General features: G+C 41.1%; 1 protein-coding gene across 7 annotated transcripts in view; it reads right to left on the bottom strand.

Annotated features, from left to right (window-relative positions):
• The window catches only part of LOC135103713 (N-acetylglucosamine-6-sulfatase-like), a 150,928-nt gene that overhangs the window by 120,201 nt on the left and 7,253 nt on the right, over positions 1 to 23,474 (bottom strand). Inside the window, exon 2 of one of the 7 annotated variants that reach the window (XM_064010333.1) lies at positions 14,450 to 14,510. The exons of 5 other annotated variants lie outside the window; for them this stretch is intronic. The gene's annotated coding sequence lies outside the window, so the exon portion shown is untranslated. Of the gene's footprint in view, positions 1 to 6,266; positions 6,448 to 14,449; positions 14,511 to 23,474 lie in introns of those variants that run through there. One more of the 7 variants, XM_064010329.1, reaches the window with a different exon arrangement.

Raw genomic sequence — 23,474 nt, 5'->3', positions numbered from 1 at the left:
GTTGAGATGAAGTTACTGAGAAAAGGAAATCAAAGCTTTGTGCCAGACTCTATCAAAAGCTTTTGATATGTCTAAGGCAACAGCAAACGTTTCACCAAAATCCCTAAAAGAGGATGACCAAGACTCAGTACGGAAAGCTGGAAGATCACCAGTAGAGCAGCCTTGATGGAATCCATACTGGTGATCAGACAGAAGGTTGTGAAATGATAGATGTTTAAGAATCTTCCTGTTAAGGATAGATTCAAAAACTTTAGAGAGGCAATAAATTAAAGCAATACGATGGTAGTTAGGAGAATTAGAATGGTCACCATGTTTAGGAACTGGCTGAAGACAAGCAAACTTCCAGCAAGAAGGAAAGGTAGATGTTAATAGATAAGTTGGAAGAGTCTGACTAGGCAAGCACAAGCATGGAGGCACAGTTTCAGAGAAGAAAAGGAGGGACCCCATCAGGTCCACAAGCCTTCCGAGGCTTAAGGCTAGCGAGGGCATGGAAAACATCACTGTGAAGGATCTTAATGGGTAGCATGAAGTAGTCAGAGGGTGAAGGAGAGGGAGGAACAAAACTCTGAATCATCCAAGCAAAGTTCTGAGCAAAGAGTTCAGCTTTAGAAATAGATGTGATGGCAGTGGTGCTATCAGGTTGAAATAAAGGAAGGAAAGATGAAGAAGCAAAGTTATAAGAGATATTTTTGGGTAGATGCCAGAAATGATAAGGGGAGTTAGTTCTTAAAAGTTTTTAATACTGCTTATTAATGAAGAATTTTTTGGCTAGTTGGGGAACAGATTTGGCATGGTTCTGGGCAGAAATATAAACTGCATTAGATTCTGGTGATGGAAGGCTCAAGTACCTCTCTATAATGTATAGTACGAACAGGCTGTATTAAACCAAGGTTTGGAAGGTTTAGGTCCAGAGAAAGAATGAGAAATGTACAGCTCCTTGCCAGACACTATCAACTCTGTTATGCGCTCAGTACACAAAGACAGGTGTAGTCATTCCAAGGAAATTCAGAATAATACCTCCTCAAGTCCCCCTAATTAGCAGAGGCAAAATACCAGAGGCACCTCTGTTTTCGGGGATCCTTAGGAGGGACTGGAGTGATAGGACAAGATACAGATATAAGATTGTGATCAGAAGAGCCCAAAGGGTGACTGTATAAACAGAAGGATTAGAGGTTAGGAAAAGATCAAGAATGTTGGACATATCTCCAAGACAGTCAGGAATACAATTAGGGTGTTGCACTAGTTGCTCTAGGTCATGAAGGATAGCAAAGTTAAAGGCTAGTTCACCAGGATGATCAGTGAAGGGAGAGGATAGCCAAAGCTGGTGGTGAACATTGAAGTCTCCAAGAATGGAGATCTCAGCAAAAGGAAGAGATTCCGAATATGCTCCATTTTGGAAGTTAAGTTGTCAAAGAATTTCTTATAGTCAGAGGAGTTAGGTGAAAGGTATACAGCACATATAACTTTAGTCTGAGAGTGACTAGTTGTAGCCAGATGCTGGAAAATTTAATATATTCAAGAGCATGGGCATGAGAGCAGGTTAAATTGTTGCGCACATAGACACATCTAGCTTTGGATTGAAAATGAAGATAGAAAAGTAGGAGGGAACAGGATAGGGGCTTATGTCATTTGCCTCAGACACCTGTGTTTCATTGAGGAAAAGATGAGGTTTAGTAGAGAAGTGGTGTTCTATAGATTGAAAAATAGATCTAAGGCCATGAATTTTGCAGAAGTTAATGAAGAAAAAGTTGAGGGGTGGGTGTCAAGACACTTAGGGTCAATACCAGAAGAACAGTCCGAGCTGGGCACATTTTTGGTCTCCAACCCAGATAGAGATTCCGAGGCTGGTGTAGGAGTCACTATATTTAATTTAGAATTTTGAGTAAATGGAGTTGCATGCAGTGAGATAGAAAATAAGAATAACAAAAGAGAAAGAGACATAGAAAGAAGATGAGAAATAAAGAGGAGAGAGAAAAGGATAGAGAGCAAAAGAAAAAAGAAGATGCCTGAGGCGCGATAAGTGCCTGCCTGCCTTCCACCCAGTTTACTTTAAAAGTTCCAAGTCCTTATTCAGTCTCTTTCTCCAATTAAATTTCCTTATTTCCTTTTTGTTCCCTCATGTTGAGTCCAACTATTATAGTCTCTTTCTCCAATTAAATTTCCTTATTTCCTTTTTGTTCCCTCATGTTGAGTCCAACATATTATATAGTTGAATAGTTTGTCTAACCTATAAAATAATCAGAATCCATCAGTCTTTGTAGTTTGCTCACTATTTCTGAAAAATAATCGCCTTGTCAAGCGATGCTGTGAGTGACAGCAGCGTACAGGAACATGCAGGCCAGCTGCTTGCCCCCATCCCCCATGTCCCTTCCCCATTCCATCCCCTCCTCCTTTGTCATATGACTTCCCCTACCTTGTGGCAGAGAGTGAGGCAGACCAGGCATCTCTTGTTGTTCTCTTAGTCAGTTGGTGTTCAGTCAGGCCAGGAGAAAGATGGGCATGTTAGAGGCAGAGCAAGGCAAGGAGACTAAAAGGAGACGTAGTTTAGAGGGCTTCTGTAGTGCTTTGTGTCATTAAATTCTACTGGGATTCAGAGTTATGTTGAAAGCTTTGGACTCAGAGGATATAGAGATTCTCTGTTGTGCATTAATTGCTACTCCTTCCCTAGGCTTTACAGTTTTGGGTGGTATTGACCCATCATTGGGAGCCTGTAAATATTACTGTCCAACAGGAGGATGTAATGTTCTGAGTGTGGGTGGTTTTGTCCTGAGAGGGAAGTAGTTCACAGAACATTACAAACCTCATAAATGCATATTCTTTGTTGTAACTGTGCCCCCTAGAACATGCTTGTGCAATTCTTTCCCAGCAAGTGAAGGGTGTTTGGTTACTGTTGGGTGTTTGTTATTCCTTTCTCCATGTTTGGGTAAAAATGGAGTGGCGACCTCATTTGTTTAATCACTACAGGAGACAAGGACCCTTTAGTTTAGGGTTCAAGTTAGTTGCAGCTGTAAGAAGGGAGGAATCTGGAGTCATAACAAGGGTCTGTTTGTAATTAGGTGCATGTAGTTTTGTGTGAAGGAAGATAGTTGTCTTTAGAGGGCTAGCTGTGACTGCCCCCTTGTGTTGTGAGATGCAAAAGGAAACATTTAGTGAGGTAACAGCTGAATTACTGATGAGTTCACAGCACCCCCTGATCCAGTGTTTGAAACCTCACTGGGAGTATGCAATTATTATTTCAGCAGGTGTCTACTGCCTCCTCCTATAGTGTGTTGCACTGAAAACACTACAGTACATTCCATGAAAAAAGGAATGCATATAGATTGAAAATGTACAAACTGCATACTACACAGGCATAAACTTAGAATTTGAAGTTATACTGCAGTGTATCTGAAATAAACCAATCTTCAAGTAAAGTGAGTCAGCCTTTACAAGACTGATGTGAGGAAAATCAGTAAAAGATCTCCTCAGGTTCCCCCACTCTCTTTCTCAACCTAAACCTTCCAAACCTTGGTTTAGCACAGCCTGTTCCCATGCTATACATGATGGAAAGGTGGCCCACAAAAGGTACTTGAACCTTCCATCACCAGAGTCTCATGCACTTTATATTTCTGTCTGGGACAATGCCAATCTGTTCTCCAACTAATCAAAAACTCCTTCATTAATAGAAAATGTCAAAATCTTTCACGATCTAACTTCCCTCATGACTTCTGGCACCTAGCCAAAAAAACATCTCCAATAACTCTGCCTCTTCTTTCCCTCCTTTATTTCAACCAGATGGCACCACTGCTATCACATCTATCTCTAGAGCTAAACTCTTCACTCAGATCTTTGCTAAAAATTGTACCTTGAATGATTCAGGGCTTGTTCCTCCCTCTCCTCCAACCTCTGACTACTTCATGCTACCTATCAAAATTCTTCACAATGTTTTTCTATGCCCTTGCTGGCCTAAACCCTCGAAAGGCTTATGGACCTGATGGGGTCCCTCCTATTGTTCTCCAAAACTGTCTCTCTGTGCTTGCACCTTGCCTAGTCAAACTCTTTCAACTCTGTCTGTCAACATCTACCTTTCCTTTTTTTGCTAGAAGTCTGCTTACATTCAGCCTGCTCCTAAAAAGGATGACTGTTCTAATCCCTCAAACTACTGCCCTATTCTTTAATTTCCTGCCTATCTAAAGTTTTTTAATCTATCTTCAACAGGAAGATTCTTAAACATCTATCACTTCACAACCTTCTATCTGATCGCCAGTATGGGTTCCATCAAGGCCGCTTTACTGGTGATCCTTACTGCGTCTTGGGCATCCTCTTTTAGAGATTTTGGTGAAACTTTTGATATTGCCTAAAGACATATCAAAAGCTTTTGATAGAGTCTGGCACAAAGCTTTGATTTCCAAACTACCCTCCTACGGCATTTATCCTTCCCTCTGTAACTTCATCTCAAGTTTTCTTTCTGACTGTTCTATTGCTGCTGTGGTAGACAGTCACTGTTCTTCTCCTAAATTTATGAACAGTGGTGTTCCTCAGGGTTCTGTCCTGTCACCCACTCTCTTCCTATCAATGATCTTCTAAACTAAACTTCTTATCCTATCCACTCCCATACTGATGATACCACCCTGCACTTTTCTACATCTTTTTGTAGATGTCCAGCCTTTCAGGAAGTAAACAGTTCACCTAGGGAAGCCACAGAATGCCTGACTTCTGATCTTTCAAAAATTTCTGATTGGGGCAGAGCAAACTTAGAACTGTTCAATGCCTCAAAAACTCAATTCCTCCATCTATCAACTCGACACAACCTTTCAGACAACTATCCACTCTTCTTCAATGACACTCAACTGTCCTCCTCTTCTACACTCAACATCTTCGGTCTGTCTTTTACTTATAATCTAAACCGCAAACTTCACATCGCATCTCTAGCCTGCTGTACAGACATCTGTTAGTCTTTTTCAGAAACATGTTTTAAGTGAACCAATTACAATGAAAAGTCTGTGATATTAGGTGGCATTGCTAATTAGATTGAATTCTTGCAATCTGCAAGACTCTGCTGAAGACCGTCAGTTAGAAGAGAGGAGTTGATAAGATGAAATGATTAATCAATCTTACCACGTCTGACAGTGTTGATCACATAACTATAAACTTGGCGATGTACTTTAATGGATTAAAGATAGGGCCAGCCTACATAAGCCAACTGACCCTACATGTGGGTGCAAACAGTGACCCACTCTTTGATTCATTAATGTGTGAGCTAAAAGGACAGAAAAAACATATATACTTGTGTGTAACGGTGATTAATCATAGACCCCAGGTGAGACATGGATCTTATGAACCCTGTATATTGAAAATTTACATGTAAATATTCTAGTGATCTTGAGTAATAAAGGAAGGGATGAGTGTCCTAACTAGACAGATTCTTGACCTTAAGGATGGCAAAGTATGTAGTCATGCATGTAATCTCGTAGCCGCAAAGATGTAAGAAGATGGAAATTGTATACAAGAAGGAAGCACAGAACAACTCGTGTAGTTCTGCAGTTGCCATAATATAGGTGCAACTCAGTCTTGCTGCACCATGAGACTAACAGTCGTTCTCTGCCTTGCCCTGACCATAAGTAATACTTAGAGAATTTTCCTATGTGCCTTGTGTGTCTCGACTTTAACCCTTTCAGGTCGCAAATAGGTTTTTGGATCATGTCTGTGATACACAAATCCAGCCAAAAAATCGAGGTTTGTAAAAATGGAAAAGAATCATATTCTCATGCATAAGAGAGTTCTACGCATCCACTGTGAAAAATTTAGGTCTCTACTCAGCCTGGAAAGGTATGCAGTAATGATGGGAAATTGTATTTCTGGTGATACGTTGTGCGCTGCTGAGTGTTGCCATCGTAGTGGGTGGTTATTTTCCGCCGCAACTTGTGCAGCATTTCTCTCTAAATTACACAGTATTTTCCACCTGATTTGAGCTGCAGTTGCTCAAAATTGCTCCAGAATGTACAAGGGTCCCATACAATCCTCCTCCTTTGTTTCAGTGCGGTTACCATGTAAGGTTTATGTAAACAATATAGCAAGAGAAAGTCATGAGCAAGGATACACATGCCCATATATGGTAATATACGAAATACGCATTATACTACCAATAAATTAGTTATATCTGGCATATCTGCTCTCTAACAACAAGATTTTATCATTACTTATGTTATTTCAGTAAATAAATGCACAAATAGCCACTAGCGACATCTGGAAATAATGATAATTGTGAAAAAAGGGGCATCTGATACCTTACGGTGTGATTGCCATTGTGACTATATTTTCCTAACCACACAACTAGTGGCACGTCCCATGAGTCGAGCGAGGATGGGAGAGTGTCAGCTGGCCACAAGCAGCAGCCAGGAGGTGCGCAATTTAATTCTGTGGATTGTCAAATATGGGACCACGATCGTCGTCAGGAGATATTTCCCTCAAAGCCATGATCGTGGTCCGGAGCACTGAAAGGGTTAAATATGCTGTGTTCAGTATAATCATATTGTGTTTCATGTGTTGACTTAATGCTAGATTATGATGAATGACTTATTATTTTCTGTGACACTTTGCATGTAATGACCACACATTCTGTCTTCAATTTTACATGTTGTGTTTGATTATTTCATTATGCCATTGTTATGTGTGCATTTATGTGTTTTATGTGTTTGATGAAAAGTGAGTGACAATTTTGTTGATGAAGTTGTTTTTTTGTTTTTTTTATGTAGGAAGGATACTGGCCAAGGGCAACAAAAATCTAATAAAAAAATGTCCACTGAAATGCCAGTCCCTTAAAAGAGTCAAAGCAGTGGTCAAAAATTGGTGGATAAGTGTCTTGAAACCTCCCTCTTGAAGGAATTCAAGTCATAGGAAGGTGGAAATACAGAAGCAGGCAAGGAATTCCAGAGTTTACCAGAGAAAGGGATGAATGATTGAGAATACTGGTTAACTCTTGCATTAGACAGGTGGACAGAATAGGGGTGAGAGAAAGAAGAAAGTCTTGTGCAGCGAGGCCGCGGAAGGAGGGGAGGCATGCAGTTAGCAAGATCAGAAGAGCAGTTGGCATGAAAATAGCGGTAGAAGACAGCTAGATATGCAACATTGCGGCGGTGAGAGAGGGGATGAAGACAATCAGTTAGAGGAGAGGAGTTGATGAGACGAAAAGCTTTTGATTCCATCCTGTCTAGAAGAGCAGTATGAGTGGAACCCCCCCAGACATGTGAAGCACACTCCATACATGGACGGATAAGGCCCTTGTACAAAGTTAGCAGCTGGGGGGGTGAGAGAAACTGGCGGAGACGTCTCAGAACACCTAACTTCATAGAAGCTGTTTTAGCTAGAGATGAGATGTGAAGTTTCCAGTTCAGATTATAAGTAAAGGACAGACCGAGGATGTTCAGTGTAGAAGAAGGGGACAGTTGAGTGTCATTGAAGAAGAGGGGATAGTTGTCTGGAAGATTGTGTCGAGTTGATAGATGGAGGAAATGAGTTTTTGAGGCATTGAACAATACCAAGTTTGCTCTGCCCCAATCAGAAATTTTAGAAAGATCAGAAGTCAGGAATTCTGTGGCTTCCCTGCGTGATATGTTTACCTCCTGAAGGGTTGGACGTCTATGAAAAGACGTGGAAAAGTGCACGGTGGTATCATCAGCATAGGAGTGGATAGGACAAGAAGTTTGGTTTAGAAGATCATTAATGAATAATAAGAAGAGAGTGGGTGACAGGACAGAACCCTGAGGAACACCACTGTTAATAGATTTAGGAGAAGAACAGTGACCGTCTACCACAGCAGCAATAGAACGGTCAGAAAGGAAACTTGAGATCAAGTTACAGAGAGAAGGATAGAAACCGTAGGAGGGTAGTTTTGAAATCAAAGCTTTGTGCCAGACTCTATCAAAGGCTTTTGATATGTCCAAGGCAACAGCAAAAGTTTCACCAAAGTCTCTAAAAGAGGATGACCAAGACTCAGTAAGGAAAGCCAGAAGATCACCAGTAGAGCGGCCTTGACGGAACCCATACTGGCGATCAGATAGAAGGTTGTGAAGTGATAGATGTTTAAGAATCTTCCTGTTGAGGATAGATTCAAAAACTTTAGATAAGCAGGAAATTAAAGCAATAGGACGGTAGTTTGAGGGATTAGAGCGGTCACCCTTTTTAGGAACAGGTTGAATGTAGGCAAACTTCCAGCAAGAAGGAAAGGTAGATGTTGACAGACAGAGCTGAAAGAGTTTGACTAGGCAAGGTGCAAGCACGGAGGCACAGTTTCGGAGAACAATAGGAGGGACCCCATCAGGTCCATAAGCTAATGTACAGTGAATAATAATATGAAAACTTATTAGTTTGTCAATGCAGTTACTTGAAGTTTTATCAACTAGTATCATAGGGTTGAGTTACTGTCTTTTATTGCCTGTGTGTGTTGCTGGAATGTTTATTTACTGGTTAATAAATAATATTAGTTATTTTCTGAACTGTGTTTATGGCTTACCCCACTGTAAGAACCCTAGCCTTAACTCTTGGTAACCAGGGCTTGTATTTAAAGAATTGTGCAAAACTGGAAGTACTTGGTTAATGTATAACTGGTGGTTCCTGTGTAAACTCTAACTTATAATTAAAGGTAAGTTGGGGGATTATGACACAATATCAAGTTTACTCTGCCACAATCTGAAGTTTTAGAGAGTTCAGAAGTCAGGTATTCTGTGGCTTCCCTATATGAACTGTTTACTTTCTGAAGGGTTGGATGTCTATGAAAAGACATGTTTAAGTGCATGGTGGTATCATCAGCAAGGGAATGGATAGGACAAGAAGTTTGGTTTGGAAGATCATTCATGAGTAACAGGAAGAGAGTGGATGACAGAATAGAACCCTGAGGAACACCACTCTTAATAGATTTACAAGAAATGGATGTCTACTAGCAGTAATAGAACAGTCAGAAAGGAAACTTGAGATGAAGTTACAGAAAGAAAGATAGCAGTGGTAGTAGTTTGGAAATCAAAGCTTTGTGCCACACTCTATCAAAATCTTTTGATATGCCTAAGACAATGGCAAAAGTTTCACCAAAATCCCTAAATGGGGATGGCCAAGACTCAATTAAGGAAGGCCAGAAAATCACAGGTAGAATAGCCACAAAAGAACCTGTACTAGCAATCAGATATAAAGTTGTGAAATGATAGATGTTTAAGAATATTCCTATTGAAAATAGTCTAAAAACTTTAGAAAGGCAGGATATAAAAGCAATAGGACAGTGGTTTATAGGGTTAAGACAGTCATCCTTTTTCTGGAACAGACTGAATGTAGGCAAACTTACAGCAGGAAGGAAACGTAGTAGAAAAGTTTGACCAGGCAAGGTACAAGCATAGAGGCACAGTTTCAGAGAACAACAGGAGGGACCCCATCAGGTCCATGAGCCTTATAAGGGTTAGGGCCAGTGAGGGCAAAGAAAACATCACTGTGAATTATCTTAATGGGTAGCATGAAGTAGTCAGGGGGTGGAAGAAAGGTAGGAACAAGCCCTGAATCATCTAAGGTACAATTTTTAGCAAAGATTTGAGTGAAGAGCTGAGCTTTAGAAATAGATGAGATGGCAGTGGTGCCATCAGGTTGAAATAAAGGAGGGAAAGATGAAGAAGCAAAGTTATTGGAGATGTTTTTGGCTAAGTGCCAGAAATCATTAGGGGAGTTAGATCTTGAAAGATTTTGACACTTTCTATAGATGAAAGAGTCTTTGGCTAATTGGAGATGAAGCTGAAGACTTGGCATGATTCCAGGCAGAAATATAAAGTGCATGAGATTCAGGTGATGGAAAGCTCAAGTACCATTTGTGGTCCACCTCTGTATCATTTATAGCACAAGAACAGGTTGTTAAAGCAAGGTTTAGAAGGTTTAGGTCGAGAGAAAGAGTGAGGAATGTACATCTCAATGCCAGACACTATCACCTCTGTTATGTACTCAGCATGTCTCTGACACAGAACCAGTAGAGTAATACCTCCTTAGGTCCCTCCAATTAGCAGAGGAAGAATGCCAGAGGCTCCTCCAGTTTGAGGAATCCTGAGGAGGGACTGGAATGATAGGACAAGATATTGATATGAGGTTGTGATTGGAAGAGCTCAATGTAGAAGATAGAGTGACAGCATAAATAGAAGGATTATAGATTAGGAAAAGATCAAGAATATTGGGCGTATCTCCAAGACACTCAGGAATACAAGTAGGGTGTTGCACCAATTGCTCTAGGTTGTGGAGGATAGCAAAGTTAAAGACTAGTTCATCAGGATGATCAGTGAAGGGAGAGGAAAGCCAAACCTGGTGGTAAACATTGAAGTCTCCAAGAATGGAGAAGTCCACAAAAGAGAAGAGAGTAAGAATGTGTTCCACTTTGGAAGTTAAGTAGTCAAAGAATTTCTTACAGTCGGAGGATTTTTTTTTTTTTTTTATGTAGGAGGGACACTGGCCATGGGTAACTAAAATCCAATAAAAAAAATGCCCATTGAAATGCCAGTCCCATAAAAGGGTCAAAGCAGTAGTCAAAAATCAATGGATAAGTGTCTTGAAATCTCCCTCTTGAAGGAATTCAAGTCATAGGAAGGTGGACATACAGACGCAGGCAGGGAGTTCCAGAGTTTACCAGAGAAAGGAATGAATGATTGAGAATACAGGTTAACTCTTGCATTAGAGAGGTGGACAGAATAGGGGTGAGAGAAAGAAGAAAGTCTTGTGCAGCGAGGCCACGGGAGGAGGGGAGGCATGCAGTTAGCAAGATCAGAAGGGCAGTTAGCATGAAAATAGCGGTAGAAGATAGCTAGAGATGCAACATTGCAGCGGTGAGAGAGAGGCTGAAGGCAGTCAGTTAGAGGAAAGGAGTTGATGAGATGAAAAGCTGTTGATTCCACCCTGTCTAGAAAGGCAGTATGAGTGGAACCCCACCAGACATGTGAAGCATACTCCATACATGGACGGATAAGGCCCTTGTACAGAGTTAGCAGCTGGGGGAATGAGAAAAACTGACTGAGATGTCTCAGAACACCTTACTTCATAGAAGCTGTTTTAGCTAGAGATGAGATGTGAAGTTTCCAGTTCAGATTATAAGTAAAGTTTACCTCCAGAAGGGTTGGACGTCTATGAAAAGATGTGGAAAACTGCAGGGTGATATCAACAGCGTAGGAGTGGATAGGACAAGAAGTTTGGTTTAGAAGATCATTAATGAATAATAAGAAGAGAGTGGGTGACAGGACAGAACCCAGAGGAACACCACTGTTAATAGATTTAGGAGAACAGTGACCTTCTACCACAGCAGCAACTGAACGGTCAGAAAGGAAACTTGAGATGAAGTTACAGAGAGAAGGATAGAAGCCGTAGGAGGGTAATTTGGAAATCAAAGCTTTGTGCCAGACTCTATCAAAAGCTTTTGATATGTCCAAGGCAACAGCAAAAGTTTCACCAAAATCTCTAAAAGAGGATGACCAAGACTCAGTAAGGAAAGCCAGAAGATCACCAGTAGAGCTGCCTTGACTACCATCCTATTGCTTTAATTTCCTGCCTATCTAAAGTTTTTGAATCTATCCTCAACAAGAAGATTCTTAAACATCTATCACTTCACAACCTTCTATCTGATCACCAGTATTGGTGATCAGATAGAAGGTTGTGAAGTGATAGATGTTTAAGAATCTTCTTGTTGAGGATAGATTCAAAAACTTAAGATAGGCAGGAAATTAAAGCAATAGGATGGTAGTTTGAGGGATTAGAACAATCACCCTTTTTAGGAACAGGCTGAAAGTAGGCAAACTTCCAGCAAGAAGGAAAGGTAGACATTGAAAGAGTTTGACTAGGCAAGCTGCAAGCACGGAGGCACAGTTTCGGAGAACAATAGGAGGGACCCCATCAGGTCCATAAGCCTTCCGAGGGTTTAGGCCAGCAAGGGCACGGAAAACATCATTGCGAAGAATTTTAATAGGTAGCATGAAGTAGTCAGAGGGTGGAGGAGAGGGAGGAACAAGCTCAGAATCATCAAACATCTATCACTTCACAACCTTCTATCTAATCACCAGTATTGGCGATCAGATAGAAGGTTGTGAAGTGATAGATGTTTAAGAATCTTCTTGTTGAGGATAGATTCAAAAACTTTAGATAGGCAGGAAATTAAAGCAATAGGATGGTAGTTTGAGGGATTAGAACAATCACCCTTTTTAGGAACAGGCTGAAAGTAGGCAAACTTCCAGCAGATAGAAGGTTGTGAAGTGATAGATGTTTAAGAATCTTCTTGTTGAGGATAGATTCAAAAACTTTAGATAGGCAGGAAATTAAAGCAATAGGATGGTAGTTTGAGGGATTAGAACAATCACCCTTTTTAGGAACAGGCTGAAAGTAGGCAAACTTCCAGCAAGAAGGAAAGGTAGACATTGACAGACAGAGCTGAAAGAGTTTGACTAGGCAAGCTGCAAGCACGGAGGCACAGTTTCGGAGAACAATAGGAGGGACCCCATCAGGTCCATAAGCCTTCCGAGGGTTTAGGCCAGCAAAGGCATGGAAAACATCATTGCGAAGAATTTTAATAGGTAGCATGAAGTAGTCAGAGGGTGGAGGAGAGGGAGGAACAAGCTCAGAATCGTCAAAGGTAGAGTTTTTAGCAAAGCTTTGAGTGAAGAGTTTAGCTTTAGAAATAGATGTGATAGCAGTGGTGCCATCTGGTTGAAATAAAGGAGGGAAAGAAGAAGCAAAGTTATTGGAGATATTTTTGGCTAGATGCCAGAAGTCAAGAGGGGAGTTAGGTCTTGAAAGGTTTTGACACTTTCTGTTAATGGAGTTTTTGACTAGTTGGAGAACAGACTTGGCATGGTTCCAAGCAAAAATATAAAGTGCATGAGATTCTGATGATGGAAGGCTTAAGTACATTTTGTGGGCCACCTCTCTATCATGTATAGCACGAGAACAAGCTGTGTTAAACCAAGGTTTGGAAGGTTTAGGTTGAGAAAAAGAGTGAGGAATGTATGCCTCCATGCCAGACACTATCACCTCTGTTATGTGCTCAGCACACAAAGACAGGTCTCTGACACAGAAGCAGTAGTCATTCCAAGGAAAATCAGCAAAATACCTCCTCAGGTCCCCCCAACTAGCAGAGGCAAAATGCCAGAGGCACCTTCCCTTAGGGGGATCCTGAGGAGAGATTGGAGCGATAAGACAAGATACAGATATGAGATTGTGATCAGAGGAGCCCAACGGAGAAGAAAGGATGACAGCATGAGCAGAAGGATTAGAGATCAGGAAAAGGTCAAGAATGTTGGGCATATCTCCAAGACGGTCAGGAATACGAGTAGGGTGTTGCACCAATTGCTCTAGGTCATGGAGGATAGCAAAGTTGAAGGCTAGTTCACCAGGATGGTCAGTGAAGGGAGAGGAAAGCCAAAGCTGGTGGTGAACAGTGAAGTCTCCAAGTTAGGTGAAAAGTATACAGCACAGATAAATTTAGTTTGAGAGTGACTCTGTAGTTGTAGTCAGATGGTGGAAAACTCACAAGATTCAAGAGCATGGGCACAAGAGCAGGTTAAGTTGTTCCACACATAAATGCAACATTGAGCTTTGGATTGAAAATGAGGATAGAGAAAGTAGGAGGGAACAGAAAAGGGGCTACTGTCATTTCCCTCAGACACCTGTGTTTCAGTGAGGAAAAGATGAGGTTTAGAAGAGGAGAGGTGGTGTTCTACAGATTGAAAATTAGATCTAAGACTGCGAATGTTGCAGAAGTTAATGAAGAAAAACTTGTGTTGAGTGTCAAGACACTTAGGATCGATACCAGAAGAGCAGTCCGACCTGGGGACATTTGTGGTCCCCTCCCCAGATGGGGACTCAAATTCCTTCAAAAGGGAGGTCTCAAGGCATCTTTCAATTTTTTGACTACCACTTCAGACCTTATTCAAGAACTGGCATCTCGGTGGGCTTTTTTTTTTTATTGAATATTTGTTGCCCTTTGCCAGTGTTCCTCCCACACACACACACACACACACACACACACACACACATACACACACAAAAAAAAAAAAATAAATAAATAATAAATAAATAAATAAATAAAAAATTAAATTAAAAATAAAATAAAATAAAATAAATAAATAAATAAATAAATAAATAAATAAAAATAAAAAATAAAAAAGGAATAAAATAAAAAGTTTGATGTGTATCCGTAAGGGGGTTGCAGGGGTGAAGCCCCCAGCCTAGTTTAGGTTAGGTTTAGTAGTGTTAGGTTTGGTTAGGTTAGTTAATGTTAAGTTAGGTTATGTTAGAATCCTTTAGGGAGATCCAAGGAGGGCAAAGCCCCCCAGCTAGTTTAGCTTAGTAACCTTAAGGGGGCTCCAGGGGTGGCAGGTGATGCCACCCTCCAAGTTAGGTTAGGTTAGGATGACCTAGAAATCGTAAATATGCAGAGCAACACCTTTTTAGCAATCTGTAAAACACTTACCATATTTGCAAGCGTATCAGATGCACCTCTGCATAAGATGCACCCCTATTTTACAAGTTTTCTGGAAAAAATTCAGTTTCATCATAAATCTATTAGAAAAAAATAGTAGGGTGTGCATGTGTTTTCTTTTTTTATGAGGGCCACTGGCCAAAGGCAACAAAAATTTATAATGAAAAAGAAAGGCCCACTTAATCCCAGTTCCCATAGAGATGTCAGATAGAATAATAAAAAAAAAAAAGATAAGTGTCCTGAAACCTCCCTCTTGAAAGAGTTCAAGTCATAGGAAGGAGGAAATGCAAAAGTAGGCAGGGAGTTCCAAAGTTTACCAGAGAAAGGGATTGAGATTTATTTTCTTTTTACGTTGGAGGGACATCAACCAAGGGAAGAGAAAAAAAACTCAGACATTCCAGTACCTGAACAGAGTCTAAAGCAGTAGTCAAAAATTGAAGGATAAGTCTCTTCAAACCTCCCTCTTGAAGGAGTTCAAGTCATAGGAAAATGGGAATACAGAAGCAGGTTGGGAGTTCCAGAGTTTACCAGAGAAAATGATGAATGATTGAGAATAATGGTTAACTCTTGCATTAGAGAGGAGGACAGCATAGGGGTGAGCGAAAGAAGAAAGTCTAGTGGAGTGAAGTTGTGGGAGGAGAGGAGGCATGCAATTAACAAGATCAGAAGAGCAGTTAGCATGAAAATAGGGATAGAAGATAGCAAGAGATGCAACATTGCAGCAATGAGAAAGAGGGTAAAGGCAGTCAGTTAGAGTTGAGGAGTTGATAAAGCAAAAAGCTTTTGATTCCATCCTGTCTAGAAGAGCGTATGAGTGGAACCCCCCCCAGACATGTGAAGCATACTCCATACATGGATGGATAAGGGCCCTGTACAGAATCAGCAGCTGGAAGAGTGCGGAAAACTAGCGGAGATGTCTCAGAATGCCTAACTTCATAGAAGCTGTTTTGACTAGAGTTGAGATGTGAAGTTTCCAGTTTAGATTATAAGTAAATGACAGACTGAGAATGTTCAGCGTAGAAGAGGGGGACAGCTGAGAGTCACTGGAGAAGATAGGATAACTGTCTGGAAGTTTGCACCGAGTTGATAGATGGAGGAATTGAGTTTTTGAGGCATTGAACAATGCCAAGTTTACTCTGCCACAATCTGAAATTTTTGAGAGATCAGAAGTCAGGCATTCTGTGGCTTCCCTGTGTAAACTGTTTACTTCCTGAAGGGATGGACATCTACAAAAAGATGTGGAAAAGTGCAGGGTGGTATCATCAGCGTAGGAGTGGATAGGACAAGAATATTAGTTTAGAAGATCATTGGTGAATAATAGGAAGAGAGTTGGTGACAGGACAGAACCCTGAGGAACACCACTGCTAATTGATTTAGGAGAACAGTGACCATCTACAACAGAAGCAATAGAACAGTCAGAAAGGAAACTCGAGATGAAGTTACAGAGAAAAGGATAGAAGCCATAGGAGAATAGTTTGAAAATCAAAAGCTTTGAGCCAGACTCTATCAAAAGCTTTTGATATGTCTATGGCAACAGCAAAAGTTTCACCAAAATCTCTAAAAGAGAATGACCAAGGCTCAGTACGGAAAGCCAGATCACCAGAAGATCGGCATTAACAGAATCCATACTTAAGATCAGATAGAGGGTTGTGAAGTGATAGATGTTTAAGAGTCTTCCTACTGAGGATAGATTCAAAAACTTTAGATAGGCAAGAGATTAAAGCAATAGGATGGTAGTTTGAGGGATTAGAATGGTTACCCTTTTTAGGAATAGGCTGAATGTAGGCAAACTTCCAGCAAGAAGGAAAGGTAGATGTTGACAGAGTTGAAAGAGTTTGACTAGGCAAGGTGTAAACATAAAGACACAGTTTTGGAGAACAAAAGGAGGGACTCCATCAGGTCCATAAGCCTTCCGAGGGTTTAGGTCAACGAGGGCATGGAAAACATCATTGTGAAGAATTTTAATAGGTAGCATGAATTAGTCAGAGGGTGGAGGAGAGCTCTGAATTGTCTAAGGTAGAGTTTTTAGCAAAGGTTTAAGTGAAGAGTTCAGCTTTAGAGATGCAGTGGTGCCATCTGGTTGAAATAAAGGAGGGAAAGAAGAAGAAGCAAAGTTATTGGAGATATTTTTTGGCTAGATGCCAGAAGTCATGAGGGGACTTAGATCTTGAAAGCTTTTGACACTTTCTATTAATGAAGGAGTTTTTGGCTAGTTGGAGATCAGACTTGGCATGGTTTCAAGCAGAAATATAAAGTGCACGATATTCTGGTGATGGAAGGCTTAAATACCTTTTGTGAGCCACCTCTCTATCATGTAGAGCACGAGAACAGGTGGTGTTAAACCAAGGTTTGGAAGGTTTAGGTGGAGAAAAAGAGCAAGGAATGTACACCTCCATGCCAGACACTATCACCTCTGTTATGTGCTCAGCACACAAAGATGGGTCTTTGACATGGAAGCAGTAGTCATTTCAAGGAAAATCAGCAAAATACCTCCTCAGGTCCCCCTAACTAGCAGAGGTAAAATGCCAGAGGCATCTCCGCTTAGGAGATCCCGAGGAGAGAGAGGATCAATAGGACAAGATACAGATATGAGATTGTGATCAGAGGAGCCCAATGGAGAAGAGAAGGTTACAGCATAAGCAGAATAATTAGAGGTTAGGAAAAGGTCAAGAATGTTGGGCATATCTCCAAGATGGTCAGGAATATGAGAAGGGTGTTGCACCAATTGCTCTAGGTCATGGAGGATAGCAATGTTGAAGACTAGTTCTCCAGGACGGTCAGTGAAGGGAAAGGAAAGCCAAAGCTGGTGATGAACGTTGAAGTCTCCAAGAATGGAAAAGGGAAGAGAGTCAGAATGTGCTCCACTTTGGAAGTTCAGAAGTCAAAGAATTTCTTATAGTCAGAGGAGTTAGGTGAGAGGTATACAGCACAGATAAATTTAGTTTGAGAGTGACTCTGTAGTTGTAGCCAGATGGTGGAAAACTCGTAAGATTCAAGAGCATGGGCATGAGAGCAGGTTAAGTCATTGTGCACATAAATGCAGCATCCAGTTTTGGATAAAAAATGAGGATAGAGAAAGTAGGAGGGAACAGAAAAGGGGCTACTGTCAGTTGCTTCAGACACCTGAGTTTCAGTGAGGAAAAGATGAGGTTCAGAAGAGGAGAGGTGGTGTTCTACAGATTGAAAATTAGATCTAAGACTGTGAATGTTGTAGAAGTTAATGAAAAAAAAAGTTGAGGGGGGTGTCAAGACACTTAGGGTCATTATCAGATGAGCAGTCTGACCTGGGGACATTTGTGGTCCCCTCCCCAGATGGGGACTCTGAGGCTAGTGTGGGAGTCGCCATGATAACTTTGAATTTTTGTGTGAAGGGTGTGTGTGTTATTAGGTACTTGTAGTTTTGTGTGAAGGAAGAGAGTTGTCTTTAGAGGACAGGCTGTGACTGCCCCCTTGTGTTGTGACACAAAGGGAAACATTCAGTGAGGTCACGGCTGGGTTTAATGATAAGTTCACAGCACCCCCTGATCCAGTGCTTTAGACCTCAATAGGAGTAATTATCATTTCGGCAGGTGTTTTACATTCCTCCCAATATCATGTAAAGTCAGAATATGAGGATATTTCATGCACTCATAGTGGATCTTAGCAGACAGTTTCTACCACTGGTAGTCAAATATCCTTGGTTTCACAAATAAAGTGAGGGAAAAGATGATACTTGTGAGTGTAGAAACCTCTTGCCCATCGAGTTGCCAAGACATACTTATTTTTACCTTTGGTTATGTATCATGTCACCCTGCCCCTCCCCTCCCTGCTCCTCTCATCTGTTTCTGCTTTTATTTTTCTCTTTTCTGTTATTTTGAAATGAGAGAGAGAGAGAGAGAGAGAGAGAGAGAGAGAGAGAGAGAGAGAGAGAGAGAGAGAGAGAGAGAGAGAGAGAGAGAGAGAGAGAGAGAGAGAGAGAGAGAGAGAGAGAGAGAGAGAGAGAGAGAGACTTTCTGCATTCCTTTTATTTCTGTGCATTTGAAATACTGATTTATCAGTAAACCATGAAAAATAATGAAAATGATCCTGATCTGCTGTGATCCTGATATGATTCAGTGAATAAAACTACCTTTTCTATAGTGAAATTTACTTTGCTGATATTGTGCTGTATATCATCTGAAAGCTTATTGCATTCCCTTTTTTTGTGTGCATTTGAAATACTGACTGATCAGTAAAGAACCATGAAAATAATGAAAATGATGGGTAATCCTGATATCATTCAGTCAATAAAACTACTTTCTCTACACCAATATTTACTTTGCTGATATTGCGTTATATATAATTTGAAAGCTAAATTGCATCCCCTTTATTTGTACGCATTTTAAATATCTATGGATCTCTAAAGAACCATGAAAAAATAATGAAATTTCGGGTAAATCTGATAAGATTCAGTATCTCAAACTTCACAATGATGTTTTTATAGCCGTTCCTGTCTGTTTAGGCTTGTAAACATGCTCAATGGGTTTAATTTATCTATTTTTGGCTTTATTTTTGTAACATCACATGAACCAATCTGTTATAAATATTCTGTATGCAACAATAAAAACAACAAGGTTATCCATCCACAAGTTTTCTGGAAATGATAACCAAAGAAACTGGCCATAAAGCCGTGGCTTTATGGTAGACTATTTTTTAATAGTATTTATTTGCAGCTAAATTATTTTGAGAAGCATCATCTAATCATACTTTTCTCTGTTTTTTCTACCCTTTATCTTTCACCCTATGTGAATTAGTGTTGTTATCATGTAAGGGACCAGTACTGTAAATCTGCAGTGTGTTTGTTCACATTCCTGCCCATTCTCTCTCTCTCTCTCTCTCTCTCTCTCTCTCTCTCTCTCTCTCTCTCTCTCTCTCTCTCTAAGCTGCCTCAAAAACATACACCACCACCCTCTGATGAAGACTAGTGAGTAAAATATAAACTGCAATTTATTTTAGACTGAATATTGGTATGAAAAGCACAATGGAATCATTCCAGATATTCTGATACATAGTATGTTATGATTATGTTTAGTTTTGTGAATGCCAGTGGTGGAGTTTTAAAGTTTGCAACGCGTGCAGAAATCCCGGATATGACACGTGGCTGGTGTTTTGACTTGCTGTACCAAAGAGGTTAATAACTTTTGGGTCTAAATATTAACAAAGAATTTCTCTCAAAATACCTGATATTATCAGTTCTGGCATATTTTCTCTTAACCTACAATGTTTTAGATTGGGATTTTTTTATGTGACTGGGCCCAAGAGAACCCAGGAATATGGTTATTTTCCAGTTGCCTTGTAAACAAAGGATATTACCCTGCACCATCTCTAAATGTCAACAATTAATGTAACAACTTTGCAGCTTACAATTTCATTTAATTTTCTTGTTCTAAAGTTTTACTGATTCCAAAAGTATATACCATACCATACCATACCACAGTGCCGTGTCAGGTGACGTTGGCGACAATGGAGTGCCACACTCTTCTGTTCCCAGCCAACTCCACCACTTCTTCCATCTTCTCTCTTCCCACCATTTCCTTGATTCCATCCATGTACTTCATCCTCTGTCTCCCTCGTGCTCTCTTCCCCTCGATCATCCCCAAGAGACAGTCTCTCTCAAGACCATCCCCCCTCAAAACATGCCCCAGATACCCAAGCTGTCTTCTTTTCACTGAGGTCATCAGCTCCCTCATCATGCCGGCCATCTGCAACACTTCCTGATTTGTCCTTCTTGCCACCCACGGGACCCTCATAATTCTTCTGATGAACCACATCTCCGCCGCCTCCAGTCTCTTCTTCATTTCCTGAATTACAGTCCAGGTTTCACAACTGTATAACATAACTGACCATATGCAAGTCTTCAAAATTCTTAGCCGGATCCCAGTGCTCAAATTTCTGCTTCTCAGTATCCTTCTCATTTGTCCAAAATTAGTTTTCCCCATTCCAATTCTTGATCTTATTTCCACATCACTTCTACTATCTTCATCCACCAAACTTCCCAAGTATCTGAATGATCTAACTTGCTTTACTGCCTGTCCATCTACATTCACATTCATCCTCAATTGTTCCTTTCTCTTGGTCACTCCCATCACTTCCATTTTACCGATGTTAATCTTCAATCCAACTCCCCTACATTCCTCATCCAGTCGATCCACCAGTCTTTGTAACTTTTCTTCCGTGTCCACAATTAAAACTGTATCATCTGCGTATCTTACGTTATTTGCATTCGTTCCTCCCACCTTAACACCTTCCAAATCTGCCATTTCATTCATGACAGCCTGCAAGTAAAGTGAGAACAAGTCTGGTGACAACACACAGCCCTGTCTCACTTTTCTCTCTATTTTAACCCAGTCACTTTTTTCATCTCCAATTCTCACCACAGCTCTCTGTCCCCAGTACAGGTTGGTCATTACCCTTAATTCAGCAGTATCTACGCCTAACCTTCTCAACCTCTTCACCAATAACTCATGATGTACCATATCAAATGCTTTTTTGAAATCAACAAAGCACATAAGCAGGTCTTTCTGCTTCTCTATGGCTGTCTCTATAATGGTTCTTAATACAAAAATTGCATTCCTCGTTCCTTTACCTTTCTTAAAACCAAACTGTGCTCTGTCCACTGTTTCCTCGATTTTTCTCTTCAACCTCTCATCTATCACTCTCAGTACAATTTTCGCCACCTGACTCATAATACTTATTGTTCGATATTTACCACATTCTACTGCTCCTTCCTTCTTTGGTATTACAATGAATTCAGACTCCTCCATTCTCTCAGGTGTATTACCCATGTCATATATTTGATTTGCTAACTCTGTGATCTTTTCTATTGCAAAGTCCCCAGCAGCCTCCACCATCTCAACCACCACTCCATCGCTCCCCTGCGCCTTCCTCCACTTCATCCCCCCTCACAGCTTTCTCCACCTCACATCTCAAAATTGAAGGCCATTGCTTGATCTCCCCAAGCTCTGGTCTCTCTCCTCTTGTATCTCTATACAGTTCTCCAACATACTCTTCCCATCTCTTTAGAACTTCTTCTCTCTCTGTCAAGATGTTACCATTTTTGTCTTTTACTATTGTGCTCCTGGTTGTTCTCCGTTTCCCTGTTATTCCTCTGATTTTCTCTGCCATTAACCTGGAGTCTACATTTTCAAACTGTTCCACTTCTTCACACATCTTTCCTAGCCACTGCTCTTTCCTATCTTTACACATTTGTCTTATACTTCTATTCAATTCTCTGTATCTTTCCTCTGAAGTGTCCTTTACTTTTATTCTCTCCTCCATTAGGTTCAGGATTTCATCAGTCATCCATGCCTTCCTTCTCCTTTTTTTCTCATTTGGAACAATATCTTCTGCTGCACTCAACAACGCACCTTGCAATACCCTCCAACTTCTCTCCACACCTTCATCTTTCGCTTCATCCCACAAAATGCCATATCTGTTAGACACCTCCACTGCATACTGTTCGCTGACTTCTTCCTCTCTTCATAGTATATTCCAGTCTCCCCTCACTTTCTTGTTTTCTTCATTCTTTTGAACTTCACTCTCATTTCAGTCACCACCGGAACATGATCACATCCTACACCAGTCTGCTCCCAGATATGTCTTCACCTGCTGTAAGCTGTTCCTGAACCTTTTATTGACTGTAATATAGTCTATTTGGTTCCTCACTCTGTCTCCCGGACTCCTCCATGTGTATAAGTGTCTTGGGTGATGTCTGAAAAACATGTTCATAATCACTTGATCCCAATTTTTGCACCATTCCACACACTTGTCACCCCTTTCGTTTCTCTCTCCAAGACAAACTTCCCACCACATTTCCACTGCGACCTTCTCCCATTTTTACATTAAGGTCCCCCATTACTAAGGTCACTTCTCCTGGTTTACATTGACCCCTGGCGCTATCCACCTGCTCGTAGAAGGCATCTACCTCATCATCGCTATGATCTCCTGTTGGTGCATATACTTGGATTATATTCAGTCCAGTGGGCTTAGCATCGATCTTAACCAATATCACCCTCTCAGACACTTGCCAACTCCCAACCACTGCTTCTGCCACCTCCTTCCGCAGCAGCACCTCCACACCCGCCTCATGTCTCTCTCCTCCTGAATAGTACATTGTCCAACCTCCTGAATTTATCTGCCCAGAACCTGTCCATCTAACTTCACTCACTCCCACCACATCCAGCTTCATCCTCTCTGCCTCCTTCTTCAGATTATCCAACTTTCCCACCTGATACAGGGTGTTTACATTCCATGTAGCAATTCTTCTGCAACAATCCCACCTAGCAGTAGTCCGATTTCGACTCCCAGACACCTGCTTTGCACGTCCGGGTGAGCCGCCAGCAGTCTCTTGATTATGGATCGAAATCACCTGCCGGTCATGATCCCACCGTCTGGGCGTGACAGCATCCCCACTGGAGATGCTCCCATTGACTCTGTTGAGCATATTCTCTCTTTGTGGCACTTCCATTGTTATTCTTGGTTAAAATACGTGGTAGGGTCACCGCTCCCTTTCCATGGATTTGGACCATGGTCTCTTATTGGTTATTCGAGACTAGCCTGTTTTCTACAGGGTATTCCTCCATCTGCCACCTGGAGGACGCGCCTAGTAGGAGTTTTCTATCCCATAGGCAAAAGTATATACAGTAAAATCCCTGTCATCCGGCATTCGAGTATCCGGCAGCTTCAAGTATCCGGCACATTTTTTCCCGAGCCTTAAAATCAATAAAAAATCAATGTGTACTCATAAAATCGATTAAAATCCCCACGCGAGGCATACTTTGTCCCCTCGCCACCAGAGCGCACTGCTTCGCACCACCCGCGGCCCACTGCACAGTGTTTACTCAGTGACTCAGTCCCGCGTGTGCACTGTTTATCGCCTGACGCCTTCATCATGCCTAAAGTTTTAGAAAAGAGGAAGCGTGTTGTGCTTACACTTAAGCAGCTGATCAGATCAGCTGCTGATTAAGATCAGCTGATCTTTGTTATGGTAAGATGCTTG

The sequence above is a fragment of the Scylla paramamosain genome, chromosome 9 (genome assembly GCF_035594125.1).
Source record: "Scylla paramamosain isolate STU-SP2022 chromosome 9, ASM3559412v1, whole genome shotgun sequence".
Classification (NCBI taxonomy): domain Eukaryota; kingdom Metazoa; phylum Arthropoda; class Malacostraca; order Decapoda; family Portunidae; genus Scylla; species Scylla paramamosain.
This window is presented reverse-complemented; position numbering and strand designations above follow the sequence as displayed.